Consider the following 25,495-nt stretch of genomic DNA (forward strand, 5'->3'; position numbering starts at 1 on the left):
GTCATCTGTCCCTTCCCTTCACTCCTTCTGCATACTCGTCTGAGCTTATAAGAGCATCAAATGCAATCAGTACATCATTGGGGGGACAATTTACAGTTCAGAGGGTAATCATGCCCCTCAAAGTGTATTGTGATTCTGCCCCAGCCCCGAATATTCCCGTGGTGACAGGAGGCAGAGTGACCTGTACCTCTGATTAACACTTTAAAACAAAAGCTGACTGCTAGCTATAGGTGGAGAGCTGTCCGTGTCATTTCAGCAGCCCCTTCCTGTTCTGCTGCTCCCTTTGATCCCTCCATGTGTGTGGACGTGAATATCCAGCGTTCTTACTCTGCTGACATTCATCTCACACATATTCATCTCACACACAAAGCATCAGGTGGAAAATGAAGTCTATCAACAAAGGAGCCACTACAAGGTCTTGAGCTTTCAACTCATTTCTGCCACCGGTGGGTCCAGTCTTCTATGTGAGGCTGCTGGCTGACCAGGCTGTGTGCGCCGTGCTTGTCCCCGCCTGTGTCGAATTAAAGGTCAGCGTCTGGATTGTGAGGCAACTCTTCTCTTTATTCCAGTGCAGCCGAGGGAAAGGCCCAATAAATCTGGAGGGAACGTTGTCACCAGGGAGTTGGAAAGGTCACTCCCCACAGGGAGAGGGAAGTAGAGAGACTCTCTCTCATTAAATCTTCCCGGCTACGTGTTTTTATTTATTTATTTTTTATTTTTTTCTTACCTAAATGTCACTTTCATACTTGGGTCAGCTGGGAGAGGTAGCCTGAGAGCACCTTTAATTAGAAGTCTGATTATTCTCTGTTTACCTTGTCGGGGCTTTTAAACTCTCTGCTTTCTTGCGTTCCCTTAAAATCGACTTCCTTTTTTTTCCCTCCTCCTCCTCCTCAGTCTTTTTGAGAGAGTTACTCCTTCAGGTAGCCTATTCACTTCAGGTGGTGACTGACTGATCGGGAGATGAAATGGTTACCCAGATGACACCTGCAGTCTCTGCAGAGTTTTGCCTGGCGCCTCCACAGGCACATAAAAATAGAGCGATGATCTCCATGGTTGAAGTGAATGCTAAACCCTGAAATACTGTCCGTGTCAAGCCTCTTACATTCACACTCCAGGCAGTTAGCTGACGCGCTAACCGAGAGAGAGCAGGAAGGGTGCAGTGTAATGAGGTCATCTTAGCCAAACAGCTGAAGAGACTGAACTTTGGACCTCTGATCTTTTGAGATGAGTTTTGCAGTCATGATGCTACCCTGACTAGTGTGGAAAGGTGAATTGTTAAGTGTGTAGTAAATGTTTTCTTACAATTGGTCTGACAGGCAAGAAGAACCACTTTACCTGTATCAAATCAATTGGAAAAAAAATCACCCTTCAGTGCCGTGTGAAGCAAACTGAGGCCCAGTAGTTAGAAATGTGGATTGGAGAGTCGCCATTTTGAGACCCAGACAAACTGGTGAGATTTGTGAGGAAATTATGAGACCGATTTTTCCTTTAACCTACACAAGTGCTTCATTAGAGATGCTCAGTTTTACTGAGGAGCTCTTTGGGTGAGTGTATGTAACTATGAATATAAAGCAGGGTGCTGTTAAACAAACAGCACCTGCGCTGAGATTATCTTTTCTGGAAAAAATAAATTACTCTTTAGTAAAACATAGTGACAGCTTTGGAGCTTTTATTAACGAGTAATGTACCTGCTATTACTGGAGCTGTTTAAATCTGTCACTGCATATCGTGGAGTGTTTACTTTAATTTGAAATGTATGACTGAAGATGTGAGCAAAGCCTTGTTACGCCAGTTTGTGATAAAACACCATTTGGGGTACATGTAGAGCTTTTAAAGCAGGCCAAACCTCAGTCTAGTTTTGGCAGTTTTAACTGGTGATGTATATCACACATTACCGGCTTTTTGAAGAAGGTAATTATAAAATCTGTCAGTGTGATTAATTAATTCCAACAAAGTAAATGGTGGGGAACTGAAAAGGCTGAAGAATGTCATTAAAATGCATCTACCACAATAACTATATGCTATCAAATATCTACCACTATTCCCCCAAGAGGAAAATATTTCCATCTGTGTTTGGATTTCTGAAATTATACAGAATACATTAAAATAACTATTTAACTACAGCAAAGCTGTAAAAGTCATTTCGGTCATGTGTGCTACCTTAAATGCTTTGCTTCAGTTGGAGTCATGACATGACTTTTGATTCTTTAAGAAATGCAGAATGGCATCGTGACCTTTCTTGATTTAGCTTTGCTCTGGAGGAGGAAGAAACACCAATGCATTGTGCTGGGTGCACATACGTTCATTGCATTGCAGCGGTTCAGCTGACCACGCTCTAGCGGCTCGTGCCCACTGTGCCCTGTGCGGTCACGTTCCTTCTCTCCGAGTGTGTGCTGAATTGGAAGTTGCTGTTGCTCTGTGGGTAAAGGCTGTGTGGACTTGATTCCCTCCCACAGACCTGCCGCTCTGCTCTGCCAGGGCTGAAGCCACGGGACTGTGGGAGATAGCGAAGGGTACTTTAGGATCTCCCTCTAACATTAGATTTCATAGTAGACCGCCCCCGCCATTTTTAAAAACCTCACCACCCACAATGCACTACATGAAATCACTCTTCAGTGTGGGAAACGGACCATAGGACGTGTTGTTGCTGTGCCAGCTGCTGTGTTGTTGCAGTAGGTGGATCACGTTGGTTTTTTATAATGTACACTGGATGGTATTCTGGAGTGGGGGTAATAGATTTTCTCAGAGTGACATCTCGTGTGAAAAAACAAAAAAAACAAAAAAGAAAACAACATGCAACTCAACGAGAGAGAAGAACACATTAGATGCGCCAATTAAACCAGGCACATAGCAAGGCTTATTTCACAGATGTGGAGGTTTGGGAGAGCAAACAAGCAGTTCAGATTGAATCAGCACATTCATAAATTTATACTCAGTTCAAATTTACATTCCATCCTCATGCTTGGATGCTTGGATGTGCGTGTGGCTAATCTCACTGTAAACACAAACGCGGAGGGTTGCCACCCTCTGACAGCGGTGTCACGGAGCATGGTATCTGCTGGCTGCGTGGACTAAAGGGGGAAACGCTCCGCTGCTCACCGGTTGACTATTTGCAACAGATTGACCGCTGAGTCACTCGTCCGGTTGTGAATGGAGTGCATCACTCCTTTCTCTACATCTATACTGGTTGTATTGATGGAATGAGCTCAGAGGCCAGGCACAGTCTGCACAGAGTATAAGTTTTAGAATATAACATATAGACAAGTGACTCTAGGGCTCTTGTTAAGCAGGACGGTTTGTCAAAGGGCCTGTCTATAGGCTGACTCACTAAAGAAGAGCTGATCCCACATTCACCATCCTGCTGCTGGAGATACAGACTAGACAGGAAACTCTAAATGTGTAAAAATAGTCATCCAATGCACTGTTTTGTGTTTTTTATGTTTGCCATAGACTACAATGCCCAGCTACTACACTCACTCCTTGTGTACAGGACTTATTCCTGTTTTCTATTTGGACATTGCCACCATTTGTTTCACAGCACTTGGTGCTGGTGTTGTGTTAGAAATAAAGGTACAAATGCACACTGCAATAAATACTCACAGCTCACACAAGCTGATCACATTCTCCGCCTGCCCAGAATCAACTAATGAGTCCAACATCTAGCAAACTAAAGAGATCCAGATATTATCAGTAGTCGGTCAACAAAGTTAAAGATAAAACATTTTCCTTCTGACACAAGGGGAAATGTGCAGAAAACTGGACTCAAAGGAGTGTCTATTTACTCTGTTTTTAATGGACATCTAAATAGACATTTTGTAAGATGTTAATAGATAATTTTGTGTGTTTACAACTTATTTTGTTGGGCATCATTTCTGTTGGTTAAGCTGCCACTGAACTCATCAAAGCAAAAGCTAAAAAGTGTTTAGACAAAAAAGTTGCAGGCCAGCCATCAGTAAAATAATGTACTTTACTCTATTTTGACGCTGAGCACATCTGTAATCCCTCATTGCACTGGAAAACGACGTGATGCTGTTTAGATGTCAAGGCTGAATAAGCTTTGTGAAGTAACTTTAGTGTTTTCCTTCGTTATCTCTTCCAAATGAATTTGGCTACCCTGGGGTTTTAATTAAAACCTGTATGATCACATGTGCTGTTTGTGCTGTTTGGCAACCTTTTAGCGTCTCTAGATCACAGCAACTACTTTGGTCACTGAAAAGACCGTAAAACAAAATCCTAATTGCTTTGGTTTGTTTTTGACTCTCGCTACCTCCTATTGGTCCAAAATTACCTAAATTATCTGTAAGGCTAATTTACTTGATAGAAGTGGGTTTGAGTGAGTGTGTGTGTGCGTCTTTGAGGGTGTGTTGCTCAGTGTTTCTTATTAATTACCATCCTTGCTTCACTCAGTCAACGTCCCAACAAATTGATGTGGGAGTGATGCATGACTATGAAATGACCCCGTGGCTCTAACCAAGCCCAAAAACTGAGTGGCAAAGGAGAGAAATTTGGTGAGGAAGAAGACTAACAGACAGTGAGACTACAGGTAGATAACGACGGGGAGAGAGGGAGCAAGAGACAGAGCTATTAGGCATGAAAGCACTACTAAGGGAGAAGGAGGCCTTCACCTCGAGGCCCACTCGGCGACGGAGAGTAGCCAGGCTGTGCAGGAGAACTTTACATCCATAAACACAGCACTCTAACAGAGCCTAATGCTTTATGACGGCTGTGCTGGTCCTAAGACAGCGGTGGGTGGTTGTGAGTAGCGGTGAGCCACAGGAATAATGGCTTCAGTTAATCTGCAGTGCAGGACATTCAGTCTCAAGGGACTCCGTGTCAACTGGCGTGACTGGATCGATAGCGTCTGTAACACTGAGCTTTCTCCTGCCGCCTCAAGTTCAAACCTCCCACCGACAGTTCACTGCATCCTCACCTTGCTGCCTTCACTTTCCTGACGTCGCGTTTGATCTCTCGAGTGTTGAACAACCAAAGGGGGGAAAAATGATCAAGACGAGACAACATTTTCTTTACCTGAGCTCACGGAGCAGCTAAAAATAGCTGCTTTCATCTCGGTGAAGGATTGGTTGTAGGCGGTATGCAGGAGCTTGTGTGTGTGTGTGTGTGTGTGTGTGGAGCTTCGTCCTCTTAGCCAAGATGCTGGAGTGCTTTCAAGTTGCGGTGCAGGGGTCGAACGTGCATTGTCATCATGCTCCACGCTCACAGTGTTAGCGAGCTGTGTGTCTGCCAGCGCCTGAGACGACGAGCTGAAGCAGAAGCAGCAGCTCTCCTCTTAAGAAGCCACATCCCGCAGGCCAGATGAGGTTCTCTGATTCCTGAGGCAGCACTTTGCCCCGGCCTCTCCTACCCTCTCCGCCCTCTTCCATCCTCACACATCACTCGCCACTCACTCTGCAACCTGTGCACTGACAGACAGTTGTCTGGCTGAGGCCTGACATTCGGTGTACACAGCGCCAAGCCCTCCGACACAGGCACTGTCAATCAAACGACACAGGCGAGGAACCCTCAGATGTGTTTGGACAAGGGGATGAGGATTTCAGCCATACAGATTGCTATTTACTGTGCCACAGGGGGGAGAGGATCAGGCCTTTTCTCCCCAGCCCTGTGGCTCCGCTGCCTGGCCTCTGGATGGAGCCTCCGGTCCTCATACATTGGTGCTGGTGCCGTGAGAGTGTGGCAGTGGGCTGATTTCCCCGTGACAGAGACAGATAGAGGAGACTGACTTTGATAATGTGAAAAAGGAAATAAGGTTTTTTTCCCTCTGTGTATCCAGGGAGGCTGATAAGAAGGCTGTTTGGAGCGATGGAGTTACACTCTGTTTCCATCTCCACACTTCTTGGTTTAAGAACATTCACAGAATCATAGATTTCAGCTTTTAATAAAACAGTGTGGGAAAAAAAATCACTTTGTTCCCAAATAACACTTACAATCTATTAACTCAGTTTTGTCCACAATCATTTGTAATCAATTTGTACTCAGCTGAATAGTGAGTCGGTTTAAAGTCAAGATTGTGATTTGAAAGAGTGTCATTTTCTAAATGCAAGAGCAGGGACTTTAATTATAACCTACATAATTAACAATGTCTTAACGAGCTGTTGCACTTGACGACAACTGTTAATTCCATTGGCTACCATGACAACTGTCTACCACAATTTGACTCAGTTGCAGTTGATTAACGTTCATTCTTTAGAGGAGAAGTGGTCAGTGTCCGACCTGGTTATGCCTGCTCAACAATGGCTGTGTTGAAGAGGAAACATCACTCAGTCATGTTGATGTTTGCACTGTTCTTTGTTGCTGCTGAAAAAAGACAAAAGTGTCTTTTTTGTGTGTCATAAACCATCTAGGTCAGTGTTTCCTCAACCGGCCCCCGAAGGCCCACTGCACTGCATGTTTTAGATGTTTTCATGCTCCAACACACCTGATTCAAACAACTGGGTCCTTATCAGGCTTCAGCAGAACTTGATGATGAGCTGATAAGTTGAATCGGGTGTGCTGGAGCAGGAAAACACGTAAAACATGCAGGGCAGTGGATTGGGAAACACTGATCAAGGTGATTACCTCACATCAACGTACAGGTACCGTGGCAGCAGGCACTGTAGGTAATCAGAGCTGAGAGGAAGCTCGTCCTGTCAGTCTGTGAAGGTAACGTTAGCGTCTAAGTTTACCATTAATGTACAAATGTGCTGAATTAGTCAATTATTCTACAGAAAATAAGACATGTTTACTAAGAAACTTTATTTTAATTAATCAATTAATACAAGCCTCAGTGCTTGAAGTACTCAGCAGTACTCAGTAATGTCATAGTGCTGGTTACTGTTACTTTACCTCGTGCATTCACACTTCTCACAAGCTGCAGGTCCTCTCCATATCAGGTTATTCACAATGGTCCTAAATAAACTGAATGGTAAATAAACTAAAACCTAAATAAAGTAGTGCCCTGACTACTTGATGCTCACCTGTTCCCGCTGGGTGGCTGGCGAAGTAACGTTACATTAGCATCACAGTAATGTTGGCCTGGCTCCATAAGGGCACAAAGAGAAAACGACAGAGCTTCGACAGTAACATCCCACCTAACCAGAGCTGAATGCAGGACGGGAGAAACACCTGCACCTACCGGCATCACTTGTGCAGCCAACAGTAACGATAATGTCAGTCACAATGAATGGCGTGAGTGATGGTGAAAGCATCAAATGCAAATCAGAGGGGAGTACAAATAGCTCGAGGCACAAGTGGACATATAGCATGGTGATGCAGAGGTGCTTTGTTTATGTGACACACTAAAAGTAGAGAACTACAGGCATCCCAGTCCGATGACTTCATTACACCACACGCTAAAGCTTGTGCACACAGTCAGTTGTTTTTTACTCTAATAACTGAAATGGTCGCCTCTCTGGTTAAATAAATGAATGGTGTGAACACCAGCAATATCTCCTTGTCTCTTTTATTCGCTGTGGAAATTCAGAATGTGATACCAAATGATTTGCTGATAGTCACCATCGTGTTAATAAGGGGAGTACTGGAACTTCTTCTTTCCACTTCAAGCACTGACAGGTATGTAGTTCAATTTATAGAAAACAGCAATCGGTCAACAACAATCATCAGTTGAAACACTGGTCATCTCTAATTTGAGCATACAATTAACATATTTCAAAGTGTGTTTCTGCGGTTTGTTTAACCTTGATTAGTAGTGTGTGTGTGTGTGTGTGTGTGTGTGTGTGTGTTATTATTGTGACAAAATTTAAAATGCAATCAAATGAAGTGTGTCCTCCAAGCCAGCAGAGCGTGTATGGATTACTGAGACGGCACATTAAATGCTTTTACAGTCTAGATGGCTATTGATCCTCAAAATAGCCAGTACATTTCACAGAAAAACACTGTAGATGAGACGGCTAGAGTGAGTGATAATTTTCGGAGGTGCTAACTCCCTGCCTCTCTCCAAATGTCTAAAAGACTCTGAAGTGATGTTAGCAATCACAGCTTAAGACTCACTGAACCCTTTGATAATCAGTGGAGCCTTCTCTCATAAATGTCACGATGAGTGTACTGTGCTGCACACACTCACGCTCTGTCGATATTATCACTGTCCACATCAGAGATCCTTCATGTCGGTTCTTTGTGCTGTCAAGTGTTTTGGACTTCTTTTTTCTTAATGGTGTGTATCTCTCCCATTCACACACTTTAATTTAGACACATACAGGCCAGCTGAAGGCAACATTACGATCACCAGTATGTTTTATGATACAGTTGAGCCTTTTGAAGACCGTATAGTGCGACGTAAAGACTCCAGGCAGGGTTACACACAGCAGTCTGACATTTCTCTCAACACAGGAATTTCACGGATTTCTTTAAGCAGGTATGTGATCGGTGAACTAGCAGCAGAGCAGCTGGTTACACACACCGACACAAACACACAGTAGAGGGGGAAATTACAAACCTTTTTGTCTGTTCAGTTTAAAGATTGGTAGCAAGTTTATTCAGTCTTTTTTGTGACCGCATTCAAATGCATTCAGCTACATAGCGACCGCTAACCTTACTGCATCCACTTAAACCTGTAACATGCATCAGTAAGCAGTCAGGGGCGAAGGAGTGCACAGGGGCAGATTTACTTTGCAAAAAATTGGTTTTGACAGCCGTATTTATTTACTTTTTGTGCAATTTGGGTTTGATCTGTGCTCGTGCATCAGTGAAACCATATCTGAGGTAGTTAATTTTTAATAACGGCAGAATCTTTTTGTCTATTTTTGAAGCGTTCTGTGAGTTTGATGTCATTAATCTTTCACCAAACCATCTAAATTTGTCAGTCATACGTTTACATGGATATATTTAAGTATTTTTTTGCTTTGAGTCTATGTTCTGGCGTTTGGTGTTGCTGAACTGTCAGGACCGGTCCATTGAACAGCCTCCCAATCAAAAACTGCTCTGTTTTTGTTCAGCTTTTGATATTCTACCAAGTTTTCCAGGTGCAGATTTAATGCAAACCATTCGGCTCTGACTGTAATTAAATCTGCTCTGCTAATGATCCAATTAAATCTGAAGAAGTGAGGGAAAGGCTATGGCACTTTAATTAAGTCGTGTCAGCGGAGAGTAAAACATTGGCATCTTTGGTTTCACAGTTGGCTTACTGGCTAACTCAGACCGGAGAGGATTGCTCTGGCCTCTGGTCTGAATGGTGTTCCGGTGTGATAAAACACACCAGCTTCACACTTCGTCCTGCACAGCTTGAGGCCGTTTCCTTCCTTGCTCTCTCCACTAATCCTATAGATGCTCAACACATTAATCCGTTTTTTTTTTTTCACCATCTTCTGTTTGACACCATGAGGGTTCTGGCTTACACTCAACCCCTAGGAAAAGACAGAAAAAATAGCACAGGATGATACAAATGGAGCAGTAGGTCACCGTAAGGCCATGTGGAGGAATACATATGAGAGGATTGTCAGCTATTAGTTTTTCTTTATGCCTGCCTTTTATTATTTCCTTCAAAAATTGTTGTCAGAAGTTTGAAACATCTACTGAAGGCCAATAACTATTATAGATATTTGAAAATGACTGGTGGCTTTGTACTCAACACAATTGGGTGGATTTATGATCCAAAATGTTTAACAAAATACATCAGAGGCTCAGATTTTTGGTGACGCCAGTGAGTAGTTCAGACTGAAGTATCTCAACAAGTGTTAGGTGGATGGGACTGCACCTCTGGACCAGCTGGAGAGTCTTTGTAGACTTATTGGGACAACGTGATAGTAAGGAATTGCAATAATCCAACATGGAAGTGACAAATGTTATATCATTATTTCATTTTAAATGAAACTGACTCCTTTTTTTAATAGTAAGATTTCTCAATATGGTAAAATCAAAAATCCCATTAGTATGCTCACAGTCGTGATGTTGTTGAATTCAGGGGCAAACTGCATTGAGCCACAACGCACAAAATTATGCCCAATCGGATGTTTGGCAGAGTGGTAGCCAATGACCTAGGGGCTGCTGGGAGACCGGGCTGTCTGAGCTGTCTTCCTCAGGCCTGTATCTGCATAGCCCGCGGCCCTCTGTCTCCAGTGGGGTGGTGGGAATTAAGATCTGGCAGCCCGGGCTGGGTCAAGGTGGCTTCCTGCTGTCTGAGACTCACAGGGATGCCCGGCTCAATGCCAGCCACGTCACCCCTGCCAGTTTAACAGCACCATCTGCCCCTGCTCCTCCTTCCACTCAGCCAGCCTCGTCAAAACAAGTCAAGATGGCAGCCCCAGGTGGCTGCGCATGACAGCTATGGCAGAGGGGATGCTGGGAGATGCTGAGAGCTGCTGTGCGGTAGTGGCAATCATCCAGGCAGGCTCGGGCTGGTGTTATACCGTACAACCAACGCAACACCTTCTCAACTGCGAGACAGAGACGTAGCTGCCTGCTGCCCCCTCCACTAGACATACCCCTGGTTGGGGATTTCAAGTTAGCTTTGGTCGAGCTCAAAGGTTTGGCAGGCTGCCTGAACTCTGCAATATGAGGGCTGCCACAGTTTGATTTCTAAGCTGCTGTTTGTCTCTCTCTCTGTTTCTGTTTCCTGTTGTTGAAATATTAAGGTCTGGAAAAACTCTGGTCTCTGACCTTGAATTAGCGGAGAATGACAACCGCATGTGATGATTCTGGACATGTTGTGTGATGCTGTTAAAAATGCATGAAAATTCATCTATTTAAATAGATTTATGGCGCTAAGTTTAGCGTGTAAACCTCAGTTATGGCATTCTGAAACAGATGTTTATAGCATCGTGTAGTGGCTGGAGAAAAACTCCATTGTGCCGTCAACTGGTTAATATTCTATGTGTTGCTTACATAGCCTTTAAATAGTGTATTGCTCCCCTTGGAGAACATTTAAAGTATGCTGAACATTTTTTGCATGCTGAACTTTAAGGAGCACTGCTGGCTTACAGTCAAATTACATTAAACATAATTGTCTGGAGTGGAAATGTACTCAAAGAATGTGTTATGATCATATGGGCCGTAGTGAGTCACTGAATCGGACAAAAGGAATGAAGGTGAGACTGAATGAATAAAGGCAAAAACATCCATAATGTCTTTTGTCCAACAAATGGAACAAATATTTCCAAACTACGCATTAAGGCGTTTATTCTACTACAGTTTGTTTATTTGCGTCTGCAGATTTCTCCTAAACTCACATCTTCAAAGGCGATTTCTCAAAATGAGTTTTTTCTCACACTCTGAGCCAGAAATCTCCACTTCAGCAGCACTTACAGTCACCAAACTCTCCAGCTTTATGCTTATCTATATATTTTAAGGTTTTTAGACAGGGATTTGTTCATATATCATTCATAGACTGAATTATAACATCTTACCACTAAAAGCATGGCAAATCTTTTTTCTGATTTATGGAGTGATGAAAAAATATCCTCTATAAAAACCTTGCCAACAAAATAAAACAAGAATTTGAACCTGGTTTTATCAAATGTTCAAATTTCTGTTCTGGGAATGTATGCACATTAGTGCATGTTTGATGAAGACTCATTCGCTTATTAACTTTCAGGAAACCCGTCATATTTTAGTAGGGAAGTGTCTGGGTTATATACAGTAGTTGTATAGTTACAGTGTGTCCCCTTAAGAGGAAGATACAACATACATTTATTTAACAAGTCATTTATTTTGTGAGCAGTCACACAAATATGTATTATTAATGACAAGTTTTCTTTCATAATACACTTGCTTTCGTTCTCTGCGCAATTTTGTTCCACCTACCAGCAGCTGACGGACTAGAAATCAGCTTTTAACTGATTTAGCTTTTCAAGTTTAACTGATGAGACAATTCCATCAGATCTGGCACCAGCAACTCATTTATGCATCTTACAGAATAAACCTTACTTTAATGCATTTGTAAAATTAGATTTAAATGACTTAAATGAATAAGAATAATCAGAAGAATTCTTGTTCTTTGTTATGTTTTTGTTTTTATCTCGGATACTGGTGTGTTTTTTTTTAAATGATGTTTGGTGAATATTTGAATCAGAAAACAATCAAATACAACAAAGCGAACATGGAGAGATTAATTCAAAATTTGATTTGCACAATTTATCTTCCATTTGCTGTCATCATCTCCGTCCTCCGTCTCTTCTCACAGAAAGCATCTCTTCTCATCTCTTCTAAAAGCAACTGAAAGTGAGACATTTGCTCTTCAGTAAGATTAGAAATGTCTGGATTATTACGAGGAATCAAATCAAATGAAAAAAAAACAAATGCTTGTGTATTTATTTATACGGTACAAGAAGTTCCACTCTTTCAAGGGCTTCAGTGCAGACTAATCAAGTGACCATCTCTTAATTATCTAGAAATAAGTGGAGCTGGGTGTTCATCTTGCTTTCTAACGACCATATTTGTGCTGTGTGCATTTATTCCTGTTTCACTATGCAGTTATTCTGCATATTATAAATTGTCCTTCATCTCTTTTAGCAGTCTTTTCCCATTTGCAGCAGGGAGACACGTGTGCTAAGCTGAACAAATGACATAAAACAGTAGAAAATTCAAAGCCACTTGTAGCTTGTACAGGAATGTAGGAGATGTCTTGATATATTAAGGTTTTAGTCAATTTAAAGTCATTAAAGTTCAAAAAGTTAAATGTGAAATGAAGTGCAAATGATAGTATTTGGTGTGATGGTAAATTGATATTCTGCAGCTCTTCTCTGCACTGAACCGTGTGAGAAGTTGTCAGTTTCAGCTGTGAGATAAAATCAACTGCTGCCCGAAACGCTGCATTTCCACGCAGGCGATGTCATCATTGTCTACCCTTTTCATCTTCCGCCCCTCCATCTTTCACCCATCTCTGCTCCCGCCGCGCTCAGGAGGACTTTAAAACCTGTGCACCTGAGTCGATGTGATTAGCTCCACTCCTTCTTCTTTAAACCATCACTCATTACTGGGAATGCTGAGGAAACGCCACTTGGCCCAAAGCCGCTCTGATGTGTGATGCATAGCAAGGTGATGGTGTTATTGTTGCAGGAGAGCAGAGTGATGAAAGGATAAATGGATCTTCCAGGCTAATGGAGGGAGGCAGCCCATCCTGCAGCCCACTGAGTGGAGCCAGCTGTAGCCGGGCTGGGAGGGAGCTCTCCGGCTGGGCGGCAGAGCTGTTTTTCATGTGCTGAATGTCGCTGTGCTCATTTCTGCTGGCGAGAGCGGGAATGATTTGGATGTCACCTGCTAGGGTTATGTTTCTGAAACACGAGGTCTGTCCACCTGAATTTATCATTGTCATTCAGCTCACAGCCTCCGTGCTTTGCTCCCTCTGCAGTGAAGCCGCCGGCTGTGCAGATGTTAGACATGACATCTCGGGTTGAGCTGACAAACAGCTGCTGTTCATTAAACCTCTGCTTATATTCACTGACCATTAAGAAGGGGACACTTTTTGTTTTGATGAATGAATTGACTCCATGCAGCGAGGAAGCACTTGATACTGATATTAGCTGCCACCTTTTCGATAATCTGTATTATTATTTTCTCTCTGTGCTATTAGAGTGCTTCAAACACCTCTTATTTATATTCCTTTTGGTGTCATGCAGGCTGTGACTAGACCTGAATACAAAGTTATTTCCACCACTTTAATCTGCTCTTATTATGCTTTTATGAGCAATTCTCAGCATTATTGTGGGAGTTGGTCAAGTAATTAGGCTCCTTCCAATTGACTGCCTCTGGAACATTATTCATTTTGATGCATTTCCTTGGTGAATTTTAGAATATGCCTCTTGTTGGATTAAATATGATTATTTCGTCTTAAATAGAATCCCAGAGGTGCTGACTCGCTTGAAATAATTTACAGTAGCTCATTTTCAGTTAGCTGTGTCTTTGTTACAGCCGTCTGTGTTAATACGACATGGCTGCCTGTCGCCATTGCTACCCAGGACTCATTTGATCAATAAGAATAATAAGAAACTTCACTCCTGCCCAGGGATAATCTTCAGGGAATGTGTGGGAATTATTTAGTGTCTATAAACAAAATGTGTTCTTTCAGCTATCTTGTCCATTTTAACGTAACACTTTATGTAAAAAGAAACTTCATTTACAAGCCGACATGAATCAAATGTATCTATTTGTCCAGGTGTTTGTCTCAACTACTGAAATTCATCTAAGTCATTCATTTACACACATTTTGAGTGTGTGATTTAAAGGGAGTTTGTCAGCATGAACTGCACAAGTCAAGCGCTCAAAAATCTGAATTACCGTGTTCAGTTTATTAAAATGTAGATTTTTCAGTTCCAGATAACAGCTAGAGAAAACAGTAGGTAAATAAATGTAGCTTCAGTTTTAGCTAAGGCTCGCTGAAGCTACTTCACCACCCAGCTTAAACTTGATATAGCCGTGTTATTCTGAGTCCAGAGATTACCAAAGCAGGTAGGTGTTGTGTGACTCTGGTGTTTTAAAGGGTTAGCTTGTATCCAACACAATATCTGTGTAACGCTCAAAAACACAAACTAACTCACCAATCAAGGCAGCAGTAGACCAGCAACTTCCCTGTTCTGTGAGGTAAAATGGAGTCTGAGCTGAGCAATATAACTGTTGTTTCTGATGAAGCAAGGTCTCTCTCTGTGGGGATCATTTCCATTATGTTGTCAGACACTTAGTATAACAATCTGAAACTGTCAATGGCAAAAACAAGCACTTTCAGTGGACGCACTTTGACTGACATTTGGATTACAAGGATTACATGACAGCCAATGCAGCGTGCTTGTGGCTGCCGGCTGAATGGATCTACTGGACCCATTCCAAACCTTTTTGTACCTGCCAGTTATTTTGAATCCCAAATATATAAAAAAAAAAAAAATAGTTTAGAAATGCCGACGTCATGCTTTAACCTTCCCGTCCTGACCTCTCCTCAAACGGCCTCATGTGTGTCTGCAGTAGCTGTCAAGGTGTGAGTGGCAGGCTATCGCTTCAAGATAACAGCACATTATCTGAAGATGCTTTGACAGTAAATCTTCATTCCCCACACCCTTACCTGCATTTCCATAAATTGGCATCATTGTTGTGTTAGTAAGCGGGGTATTGGAAAGTTGAATGTCCTTGTGGCCAATGTTTATGATCCGTCAAGGAGAAACCGCACATTTCATGTTTTTTCTTCCCTTTCTTTCTTCTGTTTTAATGAAACAGGAAGCAGTGGAGACAATCCTCATTTCAGATGTTAAAATACTTGAAGGCGCTAAAGCGTACACACTTGACACCCTGGGTCACTGTCTTCCCGGCTGTCTCGCTCTTGCGTGTTATATGCCGTTAACAAGCTGTTTGGACATATAGGAAGTGAGCGCTGAGCAGATGCTTTCGCAAGATGCATATGAGCTTTCTGGCCCCACTATAGGAACAATCTAATATTGAAAGCCACGCATGCCTGCAATAAAAACAGCTACTCCTGACAAAAACATGCAGTGTACTTCATGATCCAACCTTTAATGTAACGAGCAGCATCTTATTTATACTGTAGCCGCCCGTCTCTCTCAGACAGTAATCAGTGTTTTGTCTCCCAGAACTGCAATGACAAATTTAATTTAAAAACTGTGTATTTCAGTCGGTCTCCTGGTTGCCACAGTAACCGATACTCACACGGTATCTTGAGATGCACACTGAGAGGCTAAGATACACTCCAGCCATAGAGGGACGGCCACCTTTGAAAATAATGAAAGCTTCTCCATTACAGCAAAGTGGTGGCCGTATGCTGTGTTGGCACCGGCGTGGCAATGGCAATACATTCCTGTTAGAGGCAACCGAGCACAAGCCTCAGTAGTGGGAGCTTGTGGCTTGTATTAAAGGAGATAAAGTGTTGTGACGTATTATGTGTATTGATGAAGTAAACATTTCATAAAACGAACAGTAAGCCTCACAGGCTTTGATGTCCAATTTACAAAAGTTTGCACATTTTTCGACACGACATGCAGCACTCCAGATAAGTGAACAGTTTGTGACATACTGCTGTATATTAGCTGTATAATTTCTGGAATATGCTTGCTATAGAGGCAGATATACAGCAGGATATGTCCTGAATAGTACAGCACTGACGGGAAGTAACTAAGTACATTCACTGCAGTACTTCACTTCTCCTGCATTATAGTAATGTGACATCATATACTTTAGTAAATGTTGCTACTGTACTTTTACTTAGGAAGCATTTTCAGTGCAGGATTGTTAGCCATGATACGGGGACAGCTCTGTTGATCTAACAGCACTGATTAACAACTATTAAATGAATTGCCATTAATTGTCGTTCAGACAATTCATGGCTCCCAGATGATGATAAGACCAAATACCAGCAAAACATAAATAAAATACTGTAGTGCTTATTAGTGAAACATCAGCATGTTAGACTTGTCATTGCTGGGCAGTCTCTCAGAGCTGCTGGCGTGGCTGTGGGCTCTTCGTCTTGTCGCTTGTAATAAAGTATTTTCACAGTTTGGTACTGATACTTTTACTTAAGTAACTCTTGGCAGCTGGTACACAGTGATAGCTGTGGTGCACTTATTGCAAACTACAAACTATTACTGCAAACTATGTTTTTTTTAAATGTTCAACAGCACCACAGACACTCTGAGTCCACTTAAAAACAACCCCAATAACCCCTGAGGGCGTATGGGAACAAAATTAGATTTTCTGAACCATTTCTCTGGTGGTAGTGTGTACCAGGAGTTCAGCAAGCCTGCACTGAGAACAAGGATTCCTATAGTAGTTCACCTTGCTGCTTCTGACAGCGGTGCAGGATCCCCCTGCTACACATCTACACAATAAGAGCTCTGATTGCACAAGGTGTCCCGTGCTCTTAAGAGCAATGTCCACTTTCTTGCAGCTCCCATAGCTGTTGTCTCTAGTATTGATGGGGAGAAACAATCATGGTGACAAAGACAGAAACATGGGCCAGGCCTGTGGCTTGGTAGAAATGTTTTAATTAACTGAAGCAATGTTTAATCCAGTCCTCGGGACAGTGGAATTGCAAATGGGCACAGCAGAAGCTCAGTGTTGCAGCTCTGGTCTGGCTGCCCTCTCCCGGCAGCAGTGGCTTTGGATGCAAGGTTTGCCTTATATGAATGCCTCGATCGCTTCTCTGAGACCTCTGGATTATGACTAAAAAAGCACTCAGCTGGTCAGGCTCACAGCAAGGGATTTAAGTCCTGTGGGCAAAGGTGCCAAAAACATGCCATCTTCTTCGGTTTCTTCCACTTGACTACCTTCGTGTCTTTACCCAAAGTTGTTTGAATCTAATAACCAAAATTAGCTGGTCAGAGGTTCATCATTTCCTCTGCCCAAACACATGGGAAGATCATCTTTCCATTACTTTGATGTGTTACAATGTAGTAAAGAATACCAACATGGACTCTCTCCCCTGTAACCACGCTCTGCTCACTGGCTCGCTTGCTGGAAAAGCATTGTGAGAAACAAGGCCAGAAGAGAGGCTGAAAAGGCTTCTCGCAGTAGTCTGAAGAAAAATACTCAGGGGTGTCTTTATTGGTGTTTTAATCAACTCTAACATTTTATCGATTTCAGCAAGAGGCATTTCATAAAGCAGCAGGCCAGAACAGGTTGGCAGTGTGTACCCTCAGCTGAACAAGCAGCAAACTTTTCTCCATGGGAACCCAGAGCCCTGAGACTCCACCGCATCCCACCACCCCTTCTCCCCTCACTGTCTGACTCCCCAGAACAAAGACATTTTTGCATTGCGTTTGGTCTGAGGCTCTGCATATTTCATCTCCATAATTAACAAATGTAATCAGAATTATGGCTAAAAGGTTTGAGTCTACCTGTGGCAAAGCCTTCAGCCCAGTGGCAGCTCTGTCTCTGCTTGTCTCATTAGATTGATGACAGTCTTCATTACATTACTAGCCTATATTAACATCTCCATCCCTATCTGGAAAAATAATCAGAATCATGGCTTAAAGGCTTCGTTCGCTTGTGTCTTGGAACGTTGAGTCACATCTCTCCCTTGCAATCAGCAGCGTGCAGGGTAGACGGATGACTGTGCACAATATTGTCTTGCATTAATTACACCGACAAACTGAAACCTCAAATGATATTGCAGGAACATATTCCAGTTACTAATACATTTGCCAGAATAGTGCTAACCTGACTTAATGACTCAGTGAGCTCGGTCGTAAGGCGTCATGCCTTTCATCCAGCCTCATAACCCTTTCCCACTTCATCTGATTTTTCATTCATCTTGCTACCCTATGCTATCAAGCAATGCAGAAGTAACACAAAGCTGCTGTTTAGAGATTAGAATCATTCAAACAATGCCATTGCGCAGACACTAATTTGTTGGAGTTATTATGCTGATAGCAGGATTCATAAAAAGATACTGAAAAGGCAGGATTATTAAAAGTAATCATTTCTCGTCATTTGCAGCTGTTGCTGGAATGAAAGTAACAAATATTACAGGTTCTTATTAATGTTATGAGTCACCATAAGGCTTTTGTTTATAGAACAGTTGTCAGGCTGAAGATAAAGTCGTTTGTTCTCCAATAGTGAATGATTCAGGTCGCAGTTTTCTCATATGCATAAAGATGTTTGGCTCCAGGGATGGCAACGTCAGTCAGGCAGGCAGTCAGTCAGTCGGCTGGTTCACCACTTTGGTTCAGACTGAAATATGTGTCCAAATCTATTGTACTGGTTAACGTGCAATGTTGTAGAGGCAATAAACTGACCCCAGAGGAGGAATCCTACTGTCGAGCCGGTCACGTTTCACCTGGTGCCTCCCTGATGTTGACATTTTTGGATTTGAATGAAACATGTCAACAGCGTGACGAAAGGCTGCACAGACATCTATGGTGCTTTGGCGATGCCCTGACTTCACCACCAGGTCAATTCAAGAAATATCTCATCATCCTCAAGATAGTACAAAATTTGTTACGCATGATTATATTGTAAAAATCTAACTATGTCTGATACTTTGGTTCATGGTCAAATGGCAAATAAATTAGCTTCAGCTGCACTTTGTGTTTGGTGCTTATTAGCAAATATTAGCATTCTAACACGCTAAATTAAGATGAGACCACGATAACGTGTTAACATTGTAATTGCAGTCATGTTTGCATTTAGTTCAAAGCACCGTTGTGTCTCAAGTACAATCTCCCAGAATCACTGGTGTGGCTGTGGAGTCTTCAGATGTGTTCAGACAGGCAGCGAGGTGAATTATAGAAGCAGCACCATTGCATACAAAGTCAGCGGAGGCAATAAAGCAATGTTTCAACTCGAGCGGAATATTCATGTGTATCCCAGGGCTTTATGAATGTGCTTCATATAGTAGAGAAAGGAGAGGAAAAGGGAGAGTTCCTGGTGAGATCAGTTGGAGCCTGAGCCTCCACACGAGCACACGCTCGGCCCACATGGTTGGTGCATCTGTTTGGTGAATAGTTGGTGCAGTGCTTGAAATCTTTGGGCAGAGGTCCTCTGTGTCTTCTTAGAGTTCAGGCTGGAAACTAAAAGGGGACGGAGGCTTTGCCATCGGGGGCCGCGCTTATATTTCATGCTAATTACTTGAGTTTTGTAACCTTTCCTGTTACTCCCTTTGTGTTCTACAATGTACACTATGTGTTGTTTTTTTATGGCTTTTGGTTTAAACTTTTTAACCAGGGGTCAAAAATAAAAATTTGAAGGGACCTTTGGTTTAGTTGAAATGACTCCTGACTCTGTTGCACTGAGCTAAATGTATTTTACATCACATTACGTTGCACACGTCTTTGATTGAAGCTGCCCATACAGCCATAGTACAGACTGCTCCACTGTTTGTCATTCACAGATGCTTCTGTAGTTTTGACGAGCAGTCGGGCTCATTAAAACAGCCGAGGGTTATGTTCTTTGCTCAAGGGTACTTTGATAGTAGTTCCAGTTTCGTATGTTTTAACCCGGTTAGTTGTGGAGGAGAAATAAACAGGTTTAAAAGCAGATGAGAGGAATTCTGCGGAAAGATTAGCACGACACATGCACGCATACACCACAACCAGAGGATTTCACTGAGATTAAAGAATCGCCTATTTTTATCCATCTTCCCCAGAGCCAACCTTACCTGTGCTTGATGCAGATTTGGGGCGAATAATACTCTCGATTCTAATGAAGTGGTGGCTGTTTGAAGTTTCTCCTCGGCTGTTTTGACTAAATGAATTCCATATGGTTCCTCCAACACAATTTATGGATCTCATTCCCCGTGCTTTGTATTTCCAGTCATTGAACTGCCTAAGGAGGGGGATTTTAAGCACATTCATCTGATTCTGTAATACTACACGAGCTCTGTCACACTGAAGCACATCCATCAGTGCATCACGAGGTGTGTTTATTCTGCTTCATCAATGATTTACAGTCTGTCCTCATGGTGGGCCCATCGGAGATGTTTAATAGGACGGGATGCTTAAAACAGAAGCTTAACATCAGTGCTATGAGTGTGTTACTGGTCCTGGTAATTCCCAAATTCCCAAGATTCCCTCCCAAGAGGGAAAGAAGACCTAAAGAGGACAACCAGTGACGCAAGGTTTACCCACTATGACTCTACTGTAGGGACAACAGAAAGTGTACTGAGTGAGTAACCAGGGAGGGATATGAGAAAAGACAAACTTCATTTGCTTTGTGCAAATGATTCTATTTTTAATTATGCTCCACATTTTGGCATTAATAAATCATTACCTCATTGATTTTGGGACGTTTGGTTAATTACTCTAACAAATGAGACAACCGCTGAGCAGCCTGTCAGCTTCTGCACTGCATTTTACATAAAGTGTCCCCAGGTTAGATTATGCCAAAGTCATCTGGATTTCTTTGCAAACTTTAAAAGGAGAAGTTTCTTTGACACGAATGATATGACACATGATCTTCTTCTGTGAGGCAAAACATTTTGGGAGATTCGGAGAAACTGTGTGAGGCAAGGGGGCCGGAGGCTTCCAATCACATCCACTTTCCCTGCCTTCAGAGAAGCAGTGTCATTATGACACAAAAATGCATCATAATCTTTGAAAACAAGAAGCCAGCTATGTAGACAATTAACAGTCATACCCTAAATATAATTAGTAGAGAAATTACAACCACAGAAGTGATTCATTGATACTAAAAATATACTAAAGCAGGAAGACGTGCAAACAGCGAGCTGTAAATACAACATGCTCACAAACAAATGCCGCAGACACGGAGCGACATCAGCACTGGCTTTAGAGAACCGACTCCCTATAAGAGAGAAAGAATTTCAACTGCAGCGAACTACACAGTGTGTACTCATATGAGAACACAGATCTGCATTATGGAGGTTGGGACTGTCTATACAGTCTTTGTCAGAATAATGTTTTCTCAGAGGAGGCCCAGGAATTATTGTAAAACTGAGGAGTTAAAATGCAGGAATGGGGACGTCAGGAGGTGAAGCTGTCAACGGGTTTTTATGGTTTTCTGAGATGATAATATCCCCTAGAAGCTAAGAGGGTGACCTAGGAAGACCAAGATATTTAAAATGAGCACTTCCAGCCTGTGACGCTGGTATGGTTGAATATGTATAACATACATTCAGCACTCTATCACCATGTGCATTCAGGCAGAATACATACAGTAGGTTTCAGCTGTTGAGGGGATGGTGCATTGGAGCATGAGATGCAGAGTTACACTGGGTGGGATGAAAAGCATGAAATAACTTCTGAGCACTATCGGGCAGACAAATGCAGAAGGATGGAGTGGCACACGCTGTGTATTCATGCTATAGGACAGACTTGGGGTTGTAATAAGTTCAACCTTTGCATATGAGACATTTATTTTGGGAATACCTTTGGTGCTGTGTAATGGCTTTGATGTCGTTATGCACTCGATCAACATGAAAAAAAAGGAAGCTGCAGAATAATAAATGGTGTCGTTGAAACCGAATGCTGACGTCTTCTTGGAGCGAAGACTCTTGCCGGGTGTTTGGATGAACAAATGCCTGAATGAGAACTCGACTGCAAGCTGAACCACTGGTGTGCTGCATCACTCAGTGATGCTCTTATAACAAGCATGGACTCGAAGTAAAACTGTAATTACCCTTTTAAGTGCACATAGTGACGTAACGTTCTCTGAATTGGACACACAGCAAATCACCGTTTTAAGACCAGAAAGACCAAACTTTCTCTACCTTTTGTTATTTATGTAATGTTGTTTCATAAACTGCACATGGCTGCTGTGTGAGAAAAAGCTCCCTTCTCTAAAATGTCAGCTTTTCAGAAAGAAAACAACTTTTCCATAAGATTGACACCCATGATATTTTAAAGTTAGACATCATATTTTAAAAGGTGTGTTTTTGCTACATTACTCATAACATAAAGGACTCGGGGACATTTCAGGCAATACGTAACAAAATTATGTAAAAACGATCAGGAAAAGGGAAGCAATTAGTTTGTGTTGCTGCAGCAAATATTAGCAGCCTCTTCTCAGCATGACAGATGACGACTAGATTTCCCAACGTCCATACTGCTGATCCGCTGCGATGCGGCGCTCAGTGGCTGTCTGGTTCTCCTCTGCGTGGTCCTGAATGTCAATCTGCGGCGCTCCCCCACACTCAGACAGTAGCTACCAGTGATGCTGCACTAATTAGCCAACCCTCTTGTGTAGCCAAGCCCTCCCAATGGCATCTGTGCCAAACAGAATTATTAAAGAAGGAAGGAGGAGGAGTTGCACCTCCTCCGCAGAGGAGCAAACACCCAGGTTTGGTTTAGCATTCACTTCGTCGCCCTCTGGCTGGGGAGCCAACGCTGTCATCAATATTAACACCTAGATACATCCGCTGCTATAGCGCATATTTTTTACCCCAGCCTAATGAAAATTTCATGCGAATCACATAATTATAATTCCTTATTTAAATGAGCACTGTCTGAGGCGCGGAGGTGATTTGTGGCACAGTGACTGAAAAGCAGTTGTGTGGATGCTGATGCTGTATCTTTTTTTTTTTTTTTACAGTTTACTCAGAGTGTTGAGGTCTGTGTGTTTGTCTGGTGGGTGGTATACGTCCTCCCAGGCCTGGGAACACAACCGCCCAGCTTATAAATAGATTAATTTTCTTCACCACTAATTTGTTAATTTAATAATCATTGGCCTCCCTCTCTGCAGCGCTTGGCCTTCTTCACCTCCTGTCTTTTGGCATTCTGTCGGCTTTGATGGCTTATTTGCTGATTTGTTTATATATTTATTAATTCATTTACCCCCCAATCCAATTTTAGCTGACATTTCTTGTCGAGATGCGAAGGATGACCTTTGAAAACAGAACACTTCCTGCCTGAGATGTGAAGGAGGTCTCACTCTCCTCTCCTCTCCTCTCCTCTCCTCTCCTCTCACATTTACATTTGTTACTTAGATGAAAGGTTTATTTGTCTTTATATTGTTAGTACTAATTTATAAATCAGTAATACTTTAAGCAGTACTTTTACAAGTAGCAGCTAACATGTAGCTGTGTCTCCTACCAGCCTCAGTTTTACTGAAATGTCAGTGTCTGCAGGCATTTCATCAGAAACTGCATTTCTGTAACGGTTACTAACATCTGGATCTCTTTTTAAATAGACCTATTTGACTTCTTGCTGAGAGTCAGATGATAATATTGAAACCACTCTCTATGTTTGTGCAGCAAATATTGGGCTACAGCAGCTGGTTAGCTTAGCTTAGTGTACAGACTGGACACGACTAGCCTGGGTCTGTCCAGAGGAGCCTAGCTGAAGCTCACAAACACGTTACAGCTCATTTCATTTGTGCGAAAATAGACACGTTGTTGTTAAACGCCTATGCTGAGCTAAGGATACCATTTATTTGTACAATATATTAACTCTTACTAAATGTAAAGGTTCAGCAACAAAACCTAAAAGGGCTTTTTCTAGTTTTGTGGCTAGCGCTGTTATTTTTCGTGACTTCAGTCATTGGACATGAACCAAGATGAAGTCCTCTGTGTAACTTACTGTTTTATAATAAGATATTGATCAACAATAAAACCTCAGTGAGGATCAGTGGTGTGATGTGTGTCTGTTTGAAGGTCTTATATCTGTGCTGCCAGTCTGCTCGGAGTTCTGAGGTCTAATGTATGTATTTTTGGACATCCTCAGTCTGATGTGTATTATTTTAGGGTCCGTCATTTGACATGCGTCTATTTGGAGATCTGTGGTATTAATGTGTGTCTATTTTGAGGTTTGTGATTTGACGTAAGTGTTGAGCGGCCCCGCTCTGCATCACCTAATGAGCTGCTGTTTGCTCGCCCACCTTTTCCTTCTCTCTCTCTCTCTCTCACTGTTTCTCTCCCTGTAATATATTCTTCCAGTGTATAATACAGTACCTTTGGGACCACAGGTTGTTTTGGAAGGGGAAATTTCATGCAGCATCTTTACATATCCTCACACACATCCCTGTATTCAGAGCAGCGGTGCACTCACACATTTCAAGGTGACAGTTTTTAACCGGTTTGTGAGCGACTTCATGCAAACATGCTTCTGTGGGTTTTACACGTGTGTGTGTGTGCATAGTGTGCTTCTGCAGGTTTGTGTGTGTGTGTGGGTTCCTTTGCATGTGCACGGATAATTGCATGTGTGATATCACAGGAAATAAGAAAGACCTGCAGCATCCTTAGCTCCCTGTTGCCATAGCGACACTTCTGGTTACAGGAGTATCTAATAGGTCTTCCATACAAATTAACCTACTAGAGAGAGAGAGAGGGAGGGAGAGAGGGAGAGAGAGGGAGAGAGAGAGGCATATTCTTCAGTGTAAGTTGAAATGGAAATAATTTGAATATTTACCTTCTATCAGACTGCTTATAGTGTTTATATGTATATTGTATTGAACTTCTTTTTGTATATTTGTCCTTGTGAGTTTTACCTCAACCTTTACAATATAACGTATTACAAGTACAATTCTGTTTTTCTTTTTACACATTTATAATCACTGTTATCAGAATACAACAAATGGATGTATTAAATATGGATGACTCGGATGTTCACAATATACGTATCCTGTTTTTCACCCTTTACATATTCTATTGACATGTGTGTCTCTTATCTGACATGGTTTGCACGTGGCATCTTAATTAGAGGCAGGATGATGACTGCGACCTGCCCTGTGAGCCGTCCCATCAGGTGTTCATTGAAAGTCTCAATAACTCGCAAAGTCTGTCAGTCATTAAAGGAGTGCTCGAGCAGAACCACGTTCATCCACATCAGAGAAAACAGATAATCAAATAAAACGCTACCGTTTCATTTATTTTTTTTTTCTCCTAATGTAAAACAGCTTGGTCTGATAATAGGCTTTGATAGTGTACTTTATGACAAACTGCTGTGTTAATTCTCCTCCAGAGATGTTGTATTTCTTCATAAGTGTATAGACAGATGCCTGATGCTCATATTTAAACTGATTCAAAGTTCTGGTCAAATCACTTGTATGTCTCTGGCTATTGAGCTATTGAATTTAGTAGCTTCCTGAGCCGGAGGGGTTCCTTAAGTCAATTGAATTATTTGACTTGAAAGCGGTCAACTTTCTTTTATTGAGTTGG

At 42.2% G+C, this 25,495-nt stretch overlaps 1 protein-coding gene across 3 annotated transcripts in view; it reads left to right on the top strand.

Moving 5' to 3' along the window:
* Window positions 1-25,495, top strand: part of ntrk3b (neurotrophic tyrosine kinase, receptor, type 3b) — a 154,627-nt gene that overhangs the window by 38,396 nt on the left and 90,736 nt on the right. The window lies entirely within an intron of this gene.

Source organism: Pempheris klunzingeri, chromosome 1 (assembly GCF_042242105.1).
Source record: "Pempheris klunzingeri isolate RE-2024b chromosome 1, fPemKlu1.hap1, whole genome shotgun sequence".
NCBI classification, from domain to species: Eukaryota; Metazoa; Chordata; class Actinopteri; order Acropomatiformes; family Pempheridae; genus Pempheris; species Pempheris klunzingeri.